Raw genomic sequence first — 9739 nt, 5'->3', positions numbered from 1 at the left:
GCTCACACCTGTAATCCTGGCTACTCAGGAGGCAGAGATGAGGAGGATCGAGGTTTGAGGCCAGCTCCAGGCAAATAGTTTGTGAAACCCTTGAGAAAAACCCTTCACAAAAAAGGGGTGGTGTTGTGACTCAAGTGGTAGAGCACCTGTCTAGCAAGCAAGCATGAGGCCTTGAGTTCTAACCCCAGTACTGCCAAAAAAAAAAAAAGAAACTAAACTAAAAATGGCTAACAAAAACTGGGCACAGTGGCTCACACCGTAATCCTAGCTACTTGGTAGGCTGAGATCAGAAGGATTGGGGTTCAAAGTCAGACTGGCCCCAGCCACAAAAAAGTCCTTGAGACCCTCTTTTCAACAATTAAAAAAGCTAGGCCTGGGCTAGTGGAGTGGCTCAAGTGGTAGAGCACCTGCCTAGCAAGCGTGAAGCCCTGAGTTCAAACCTCAGTTCCACCAAAAAAAAAAAAGTAGTGTGCGAGAGAACTTTGGGCATAGTTACTGGCACATTTTGTTGTCTGTGAACATAGAGATGTCTGCTAAGTTTTTGAGGAGAAACCCTATAAGCTTGGCTTGAAAAATCCTTTGAATGTTCAAGTCCAAAAATAATTTTGGGCTCCCAGACTTTATCTGTGAGAAGTGGGTTGTGGAAGAGCTGTGCCCATGTCAGACTGCCAAACAATCTCCCAAAGGGTGAGGATGAGACTGGATATTGTTTTTTTTGGTGAGGCTGGATTTGAACTCAGGGCTTCACATTTGCAAAGCAGGTGCTGTACCACTTGAGCCACACCTCCAGCCCATTTTGCTTTAGTTATTTTGGAGATGGGGTCTTGTGAACTATTTGTATGGGCTGACCTCAAACTGCGATCCTCCCAATCTCAGACTCACAAGTAGCTAGGATTACAGGTGTGAACCACTGGTGCCCTGATGGATACTGGGAACTTGAGTTCATCCCAGAGGCAGGTCCAGAGCCCATCTGGGAAAGGGCACCTTCCTGATCTCTGCTTAGTGAGATTTCCTCATTGCCATGGATCTTTCTTTGTTTCTCATTCTTTTCTCTTTCCAAATGGGAGTTTTATGCGTTATACTACTGTAGTTTGGACTCAAAGTGTCCCCTCCAAAGGTCCGTATGGCAAAGATTTATACCCCAGGATGGTGCTATTGGGAGGTGGTCAAGTTTTTTTTCTTTTTTATTCATATGTGCATACATGGTCAAGTCTTTAGGTGGTGAGGCTTAATGGTTGCTCTTTAGGTCATTGTGGAAGTGCCCTCAGAGGGTAGCATAGACACCAGCCCCTTCCTCTTCCTCTCTCTTTCACTTCCTGGCCACAAGATGAGCAGTTTTGCTTCACCATACCCTCGTATCAGAATGTACCACCACCAGCCCAAAGCAATGGTACAACCAACCATGGACTAATGGACTGCAACCTCTAAAACCGTGAGTCAAATAAACCTTTTTGAGAGAGAGAGAGAGAGAGAGAGAGAGAGAGAGAGAGAGAGAGAGAGAGAGAGAGAAAGAGAGAGAGAGAGAGTCAGTCTATTCTTGCAGTGCTGGGAATCAAATTCAGGACCTTGCACATGCTAGGTAAGTGCTCTACCACTGAACTACATCCCCATCCAACCTCTTCTCTTTATAAGTTGATTATCTTGGGTATTTGTTATAGTAACAGGAAGCTGAGTAACACCCTGTCCGTGCTCCCATCTTCCCTGGTGGATGGGTTACTCATTTTTGGTTTATACTTCAGTGGGCACAAGCAGCATTTTCTGAACCTCACAAGGAGCCCTGTCTCCCACCCTGAGATCATGGACTTTGCCTTGGATGTGAGAACTGCATGCGTGATGTGTGTTCTATATGTGACAAGAAACCACACTTGGGTATGTGGACTGTGGAACAAGCTGCCAGCTGTGGACCCGACTCTGTGACCCCTTTGCCCACTGTGATGACAATGCCAGGTGCCCTGCTGTGTTTCTCAGCCTCCCTAGCAGTGAGACATGTGGGTAGAATGTGAGTGGAAGTGGTTGCAGAGCATTCCAGGTCCAGGCGCTGGAGGAGAGAATGGCTCTTCCATGTTCTTCCTTGCTTTTCCCTGGCTAGATGCAGATAACAGTTTGGTTTTAGGGGAGTGTGGAGCCACAAAGTAGAAGAAGCCTGCATTCTTAAATGACCACTCAGAGAACCTCCAGCTAGCCACTGCATTGTGAGAACACAGTTCTGTGTGGCACTGTTTGCAGCCCCTGGGTTCCCTAATTAATACTGAGTATGGGTCAGTGACCAGAGATGGGTTGGAAGGGGATCGTGAGCACTTGTTTCGTCAGCATTGTTGAGTACCTAGTTTATGCCTAGGTCGAGGTTACAAACATGACTAGTTTTATTTTACCTATTTGTTATTTCAAGATGACTGTGTTTGGAAAAATATGGAAGGCTTCATGCCTTTCCCTGTCATCCTTAGGCAGGGACCATGCTAATCTCCTCTGTATTGTTCTGTTTTTGGTGACCTAGTGGCTGAAATGAGCACAGTGACTACCTACCACCCAGCAGAAGAGACAAGTGGCTGAAATTCATACAAACCCAAAGTCACAAAGCTATAGGGGACGCAAGAGTGACTGTGGGGTTTTCTCTGTGGGCGAAGGAACAGGGTTTCTTAGGACCCTTTCTTGCAGTCCTTGGTGCAAGAGTGAGAAGCACATACCAAAGGACCCCAGCACAGGGTCAGAAGTGTTTGGAGAGATGCAAATGTCTCAGGGGGGTCAGACCTAAGGCACAGAGAGGGTCTTCCTGGCACATGGGGTAGGGCAGACCAGCAACGAACAGCAGAAGGGCAACTGAAATTTCTGTCCACTTGGAAAGGGAAAAGTATTGCAGTAAGTGAGGCTCTGCACTGGGTAAAGACCCTTCATCAATGAGTGACCATGAGTGTGCTGAACAGAAAAAGGATGGCTCAGAGACAAAGTGCTCTAGGAAACATTTACATCCTCATATGCACTTACTAAAGACGAGACAGGAAGGTGATAAGCAAAACATTTCTCTCGAGATGCTGAAAACCTGAACACAAAGAAGACAAAGTAAGTGAAAGAAGCATTAGGATTAAGGAGTCAGGAATGTTAGGATAGAAAACACACAAATGAAAACAAGAATAAGCTCTACCAGTGAATTCCAACTTCAGTGCTTTCTTTTCAGAGGCTCTTGCTATGCCCAGGATGGTCTCGAACTCACAAGCTCAAGGAATCCTCCTGCCTCAGCCTCCTGAGTAGCTGTGACTTTAGGCAGACAGCCACCAAACTGGCTCCAAACTCAGTTCTTTAACAGATCAATAAAATAGAATAGCACTTGGTCATCTGATCAAAGATAACAGAAAAGACATGAGTTAACAACTTCAGCTTAACTTTCTCATTGAAAGGGGCTGAATCCCAGATCCGGGAGAGTCTGAAATTTTTATGTGAGTTATATGTAAGAGTTAAATCAAGACATTTTTTTTTCATTTTTCTTTTATTATTCATATGTGCATACAAGGCTTGGTTCATTTCTCCCCCAAGACATTTTTTAAATCTAGAGGAAATGGGAAATTTTCAAATAATATAAATTACCAAAATTGACTCAGGAAGATAAGAAGAGCCTGAACAAATAGATAACAACCCCATACAAAAAAGACCAAGCAAACTCAGCTATTTTTTTTTGAAAATAAATATATGGAAAAGCTGAGCAGCACAAAGTCTAGACAATGCCAAAGTCTAATCATGACTTATTGATAAGGTGATGCTAGTTGAGGCATGTTGGTGAGGTACAGAGAGTCGAGATATCGAACTCTGTAGACAGGGGACGTCTGTCCTGTGTGTGAACAGAGGGATGGGTGGAGCTGGGAGAATAAAACAGTCATTAAAGTGCATGTGCCAGCCTCTGTGGCTCACACCTATAATCCTAGTTACTCAGGAGATAGAGATCATGAAGATCGCAGTTCAAAGCCTGCCCTGGTTCATGAGACCATACCTGGAAAAAACCCGTCACAAAAAATGGGAACCACATGTCAATTTTTGATTTTTTAATCTTTTCTTGGGCTAGTGGTACAATTCTTTCCTGGAAAAGTCAACTACAGGGTCACAAGGAGGAATGACTGAGACTACAGTGTCCATGCTGCTAAGATATGTTGGTGGATAGTGTAGGTATTTCCAACTTACGATGGATTTACCTGGATTTAACCTCACCATAAGTCAGGGAGCACCTGTGTCCTGTACCAGAAGCTGTCCTAAACTCTTCATATGGATAAATCTATGAAGTCTCTTCACTTCAGTCAGGGAGGTCATTGTTCCATTGAGTGATAAAGTAACTAACCTTTATCACCCTTGCTGATACATGGTGTAAAGCCTGCACTCTGTTTCCAGGGTCTACTCTGAATCAATGAGCTATCCCGCCCTTGAGAGCTGGAGGTTGGGGGGACCAACAAGCTGGGCATCCCAGGAGGTAGCAGTGACCAGAGAGAGGTGCTGGTCTGCAGTCCATGGGACACAAGTCACAGAAGCAAAAGTCGACTTAGGCCCAGGATCTGTATAGAGCACCTCACCTATTAAGATGCCTGATAAGGGAGGGGGGAATAGAAATATAATAGGGGAAGTGAACTTGTTCTAAGAACACTGTCTGCACTGATGCAATTATCAAAATGAAACCCTCTTGTATTATTAATGTACGCTAATTCAAAAATAAAAAAGAAAAGTACAAATTAAAACCATGTCTACTTCCCATTACACACCCACCAGTCTACAAAACCAAGAGCTGGGCAGGATGTAGAGCAACCAGAATCTTCAAACATTGTGGTAGGGATGTCAAATGCTACAATTTGTCATGTTTTCCAAGCTTGTGTTACACCTGCATGATGTCACCTCAGGTATTTATCCCCTTCCCCAAATGAAAGCCATATCTGCACAAACACCTGTCTGTGCTAGTGATACTGGGTGGATGACCCCAAGTTTGTGTCCCAGCATAGTGGATGATTGAAGACACTGGACCAGGAGTTAAGAGTAAAGCAAGCACAAAGTTTATTGAAAGGACAGCAAAGCACACTGATGGGTGGGACTTAGTGAAAGAGCTAAGCAAGAAAGGCTGAGGTCTAGGAGATGATACAGGGCTCTAACTGGGTTAGGTCCGACTATTCTACCTCCGGACTACATTTGTGATGGTTGGTGCCTAGTTAACTTCTCATTAAATCTGACCTCTCGTCCGTCCCTCTCCTTATCGAACTGGACATTCCAAGAGGGTCTGGTCAGCTCGTCCTGGCCTTGGAGATCTGTCCAACGCATCCTGGCCTTGGGGCCCACCACGAACCTCGTGCAGCTGCATCTCGTGACTTTGGTGAGAGGCTTCATATTTCTCTTGAGAAGCCTGTTGTTTCCCATGCCTCTTTAGATGTCTATGTTTAAACTGCCTCTCATCCAAAATGGAGTTTCCTCTGTCATTGCTCCCCTTACACTAGGACATTCACAGCTGCTTCAGTCGTGACAGCCGAAGCCTGGAAACAGCCCAACTGCAGGACACTCACTGCTCAGCAAGACAGAAGCCAGACATAGCCTATTGCATTCGATGATTTTGCTTACAGGACATTCTGAAAATGGCAAAACTAAAGGGAGAAGAAATAGAACAGTGGTTTCCAGGGACTGGAGTGGGAGAGGTGATTGACAGCCAAGGGGTGGTACTAAGAGGAATTGGTGATGAGGGGAAGCATGTCTTGATGGTGATTGACAACACTCATCAGACTGCATTTATTTTTTTTATCTATCTATGTATCATCTATCTATCTATGTATCTATGTATATATGTATCCATGTATCTATGTATCTACGTATCTATCTATCCATCTATCTAGTGGTACTGGGGATCGAACCCAGGGCATGTTGGGCAAACACTTAACCACTAAGTTACATCCCAAGCCCCATCAGACTTCATTTTAGAAGGTGGATTTTATTATATTGGATATTATGTCTTCATTTTAAAAAGAGGAAGATGAGCAGAGGGTAAGATTGGAGATAGTCAGATACCAGCAGCTGACTGGAAAGACAATCACATCTTTGCCTTTGGAGATCTGGAATCAGGGAAGTCATCATTTCAGCTCTGTCAAAGAGACTTGAGGCAAGAGATGGAGCCCTGAGGATCTGATAGGACTCTTACTAGCTCTCTTGGATAAGCACGTCATTCCTCAAAAACCTCTCTGTGCCCACCCCTATCCCACAGAGCTACGGGGGAGCTAAGATAAGAAATCCTGCCATTCAAACAAGAATTTCTGTTGTGTAGGGGCAAGGAGATCTGAGCCCCAAAAGGCTTTGGATCAAGAGAGCCGGGGCTCCCTGAGACTCCCTGTCCTGGATCTCAGGCTACCTCTCCCTAGCATGAGAAAGGGAATGCTGTGAAAGCAAAGTGTCTGTCACCTTCTCTTTCAGGTCTCAGCCCAAATGTCACTTGGAGCCTGTCACTGTTGGAAACCACTTCTCGTTCTATTTGTCTAGGGTTAATGATCTTTGCCCCCTAAGAGGCAGAGCCAGGAGAGCAGGAGCCTGTCTGTGTCTTGCAGTCCAGAGCCTCAGGGCCTGGATTATCATGGGTTGTTGGCACTCAGCAATTGTTCTACCATTCCTATAGCTAAGCTCTGGTCTCACTTGGACTGAGGAGGCCCCTGGACAGCTCCTATTCTGTGTGGTACTCCTACAGGACACTTTCTTGCTTGCCCAAGAACCAGCGCTTCCTTCCTTCTTAACCATACGGCCTCTGTTTTGCTCACGGTCAGGTGGCAACAGGCCTAGCACTGGACCCGCCTGACTTGTCCCACCTGCCCTCATCCACTAGACTGGTTTCTGAACTGCAAGGCCTCTGAGAGATTCAGCAACAGAACGCCCACCTGGTTTTACTTCTGGAACATTGCTGGGTCTGTCTGTACTTCTGGAGCTTGTGGTAACAGCTGGTAGCCATGAGGGAAAGGTCAAGGGAATCAGAAAAGCTGTCCCAGAGGCCACATGGGGCTGAAAACTACCTGCCTCTGGACTATTGATTGATGAGATGATGAAGACTATTGATGAGCTCAGTTTAGTTGGGTATTTGGTGCAGCCTAACACCCATACCTGACACAAGGGTGTTAACATGTCAATCGCTGGACTCTGAGGGAGAGGAGCTCTGAAGAGGTGGGAGCAAGGTGAGGTGGACAAAAAAAGTAGTGACCATGGATGGGGAGGGAGGCAGGTGAGGCAGGAATCAGGAAAGGGTAGCTCTCTGCAAGGTGATGGACCCCCCAGTGCTGTGCTGGGAAAGGGTTAACAGGGGAAAGACCTGAGTGCTGCTTTCTGTGTTGTAAACTCGCCAACCTGACCAACCTGATATCACTCTAGGGGAGCTGGGCAGAGACAGACAGCACCAGCTCCCAGATCTGCTAATAGAATCACCCTGAGCCATCTCCTATCCCCAGCCCAAGTCTCCCCTGCTCAGTCCCATTGTCCATAAACCAAGAATTTCCTTTAACTTCTGATCCTTCCAACCCACTGGGCCACCTTACCCAAGTCTGAGAGGCTCCTGTTCTCAGGGTGGCTTAGTGGAGTGGTCTGGGCTGTATCTGGAAGGCTTGAGGGAAGCAATCTGCCCTACCACTCGCTGACTTACTCCAGTGTTAATTGTCCAACTATCTAAACTTGCTCAAGGCTACTACCCCTCCTGGATTTCCTGGAGGAGTGACCCACACTCATGACCTTTGCAGCCATTTTGAAAATGTGTTAGAGAGATGACTTACAGATAGTAGGATTACTTTATAGGATTATGGTACTCTATGGTTTAACATGAGAGAAAGTGTGATGTTTAAAACCCATGTAGCACTAAAACTCTGTCTGGATATTGCAAGCCCATGAGCATGTGTGCATGGTATAAAGAAAACTTTTTAAAGCACCAGCTTTAAATATATAACTCTTAAAGAACTCAATAGAGGGGGTTTGTATGGATGAGTAATCTTGCTCACTTCAAATAATGTGGATTCTTGGATGGATGTGTGGTGCCTGCTGGGTCACTGCCACCTCCCCGAGGCTCAGGGCTGGCTGCTGGCAGCTCACAGCTGGGCTGCTCTTCTAGGACTGCTATGAAGTTGCCTCACCTGGGTGGTTTTGCCTTCCCTAGAACTGGCAGAGAAAATACAGTATCCCATGTATATTTGGGACATATATTAAAACATTATCTATTAAGCTGGGTGTGGTGGTGCATCTCTGTAATCCCAGCACTCCAAGCCTGGGCTATGTAGTAAATTTAAGGCCAGTCTGGGGCTACATAGAGAAATCCTGTCTCAAAGAAAAAAACAAAACAAATAAGCCAACAACATTTATTTGTTTTTACCTGAAATTCAAATTTGACTGGGCATTCTAAATGTTTTTTTGTTTGAGACAAGGTCTTGCTGTGTAGTCTCAGGCTGAGAATTTAAGATCTTCCTGCCTTAGTCTCCTAAATGCTGGGATTATAGGCATGTATCACCATGCCCAGCTGGTCCTAAGTATCCACACCTCAACGTGTGCACCCTTCCCTCTAGTCCAGGCCACCCTCTGTGTAGCAGTTGTCCTGTCAGTTGCCACTCTGACAGGAAGGTCTCCTTAGCAGCTGTTGGAGACAAATGTCATTGTTCTAATTAGTGACTAGCCTCAGCCCAAAGAGTGCCAGTCTTAGGACTCACAGTGGCTTCTCTGTCTGTCCACTGAGGCCCAGTGCTCACCTCCATCAGGGACAGACCCATGTGGAGAGTAGGGGGGTGTGCAGACCTGATCTGGGGGTACAGGGGATCCATATGGCAGGACCTGGAATGTAGCAAGGTCATAGGAGCAGCTACAGGTAACTAGAGGCTTGAACACCTGGTAACCTATGGAGACAGAAACAGGAATTGAAAAGTTGATGGGTCTGGGGAGAAGCAGAAAGTTTGCCTGAGGTCATGTGGCTCCATTCCAGGCCTGTTGACAACTACTTAGACCACTGGCTGAGGCCCATCCTCATCTGTGCCTGACTTGGCCAAGTCATGGGACCCTTACACACACCATCACACACACACACATGCCTCAGGGGCACCCCGGGACACCACCACGGGAGCCCAAGGAAGTCAGGACCTAGATGGCAGACAAACTGACCTCTAGGCCTGCTGCAGAGGGCCATGAGTACCCTGGACTTCAGGAGAACATTGTGGTTCTATTCAGAGAAGGGAAAGGAATTAAAAATACACAGAAAAACTGCTGTGTACGGTGGCGCATGCCTGTCATCCCGGCTATCTCAGCTATGGGAGGCTGAGATTGGGACAATAATGGTTTTAGACCAGCTGTGGGGGGTAGGGGGTAGTCTGTGAGACTCTATCTCAGTGGAGAAAAGCTGAGCTTAGTGGTGTGCACCTGTCATCCCAGCTATGGCAGGAAAGCTAAAATAGAGGGATAACAATCCAGGTTGGCCTAGGCAAAAAGCAAGACCCTATCTCAAAAGTGACCAGAGGGAAAAACGGGGCTGGAGGTGTGGTTCATGCAGTAGAGTGCCTGCTTAGTGATTGTGAAACCTTGAGTTCAAATGCCAGTACCACGCCATACATGTACATACATATATCTATATATAGAGAGTCAGATAGACAGACAGAGACAGACAAAGATAGAGACATAGACAGAGATCAAATTTCTGTTGTTTATCAACACTGTCTGTGGTATCTCTCATGGCAGCCTGAGCTGACCATACACCTAGAATGCAACCTCCTCAACTGCCGTCCTGAAA

General features: G+C 46.2%; 1 non-coding gene across 1 annotated transcript; it reads right to left on the bottom strand.

Annotated features, from left to right (window-relative positions):
* Window positions 1-2403: 2403 nt before the first annotated feature.
* On the bottom strand, window positions 2404-2512 carry LOC141421035 (U6 spliceosomal RNA). Its single transcript, XR_012445740.1, has one exon. It is a non-coding gene; the product is annotated as a U6 spliceosomal RNA (small nuclear RNA).
* Window positions 2513-9739: the final 7227 nt, after the last annotated feature.

This window comes from Castor canadensis, chromosome 2 (assembly GCF_047511655.1).
Source record: "Castor canadensis chromosome 2, mCasCan1.hap1v2, whole genome shotgun sequence".
Classification (NCBI taxonomy): Eukaryota; Metazoa; Chordata; class Mammalia; order Rodentia; family Castoridae; genus Castor; species Castor canadensis.
Note: the sequence above shows the minus strand (reverse complement) of the source record. Positions and strands in the feature narration are given on the sequence as shown.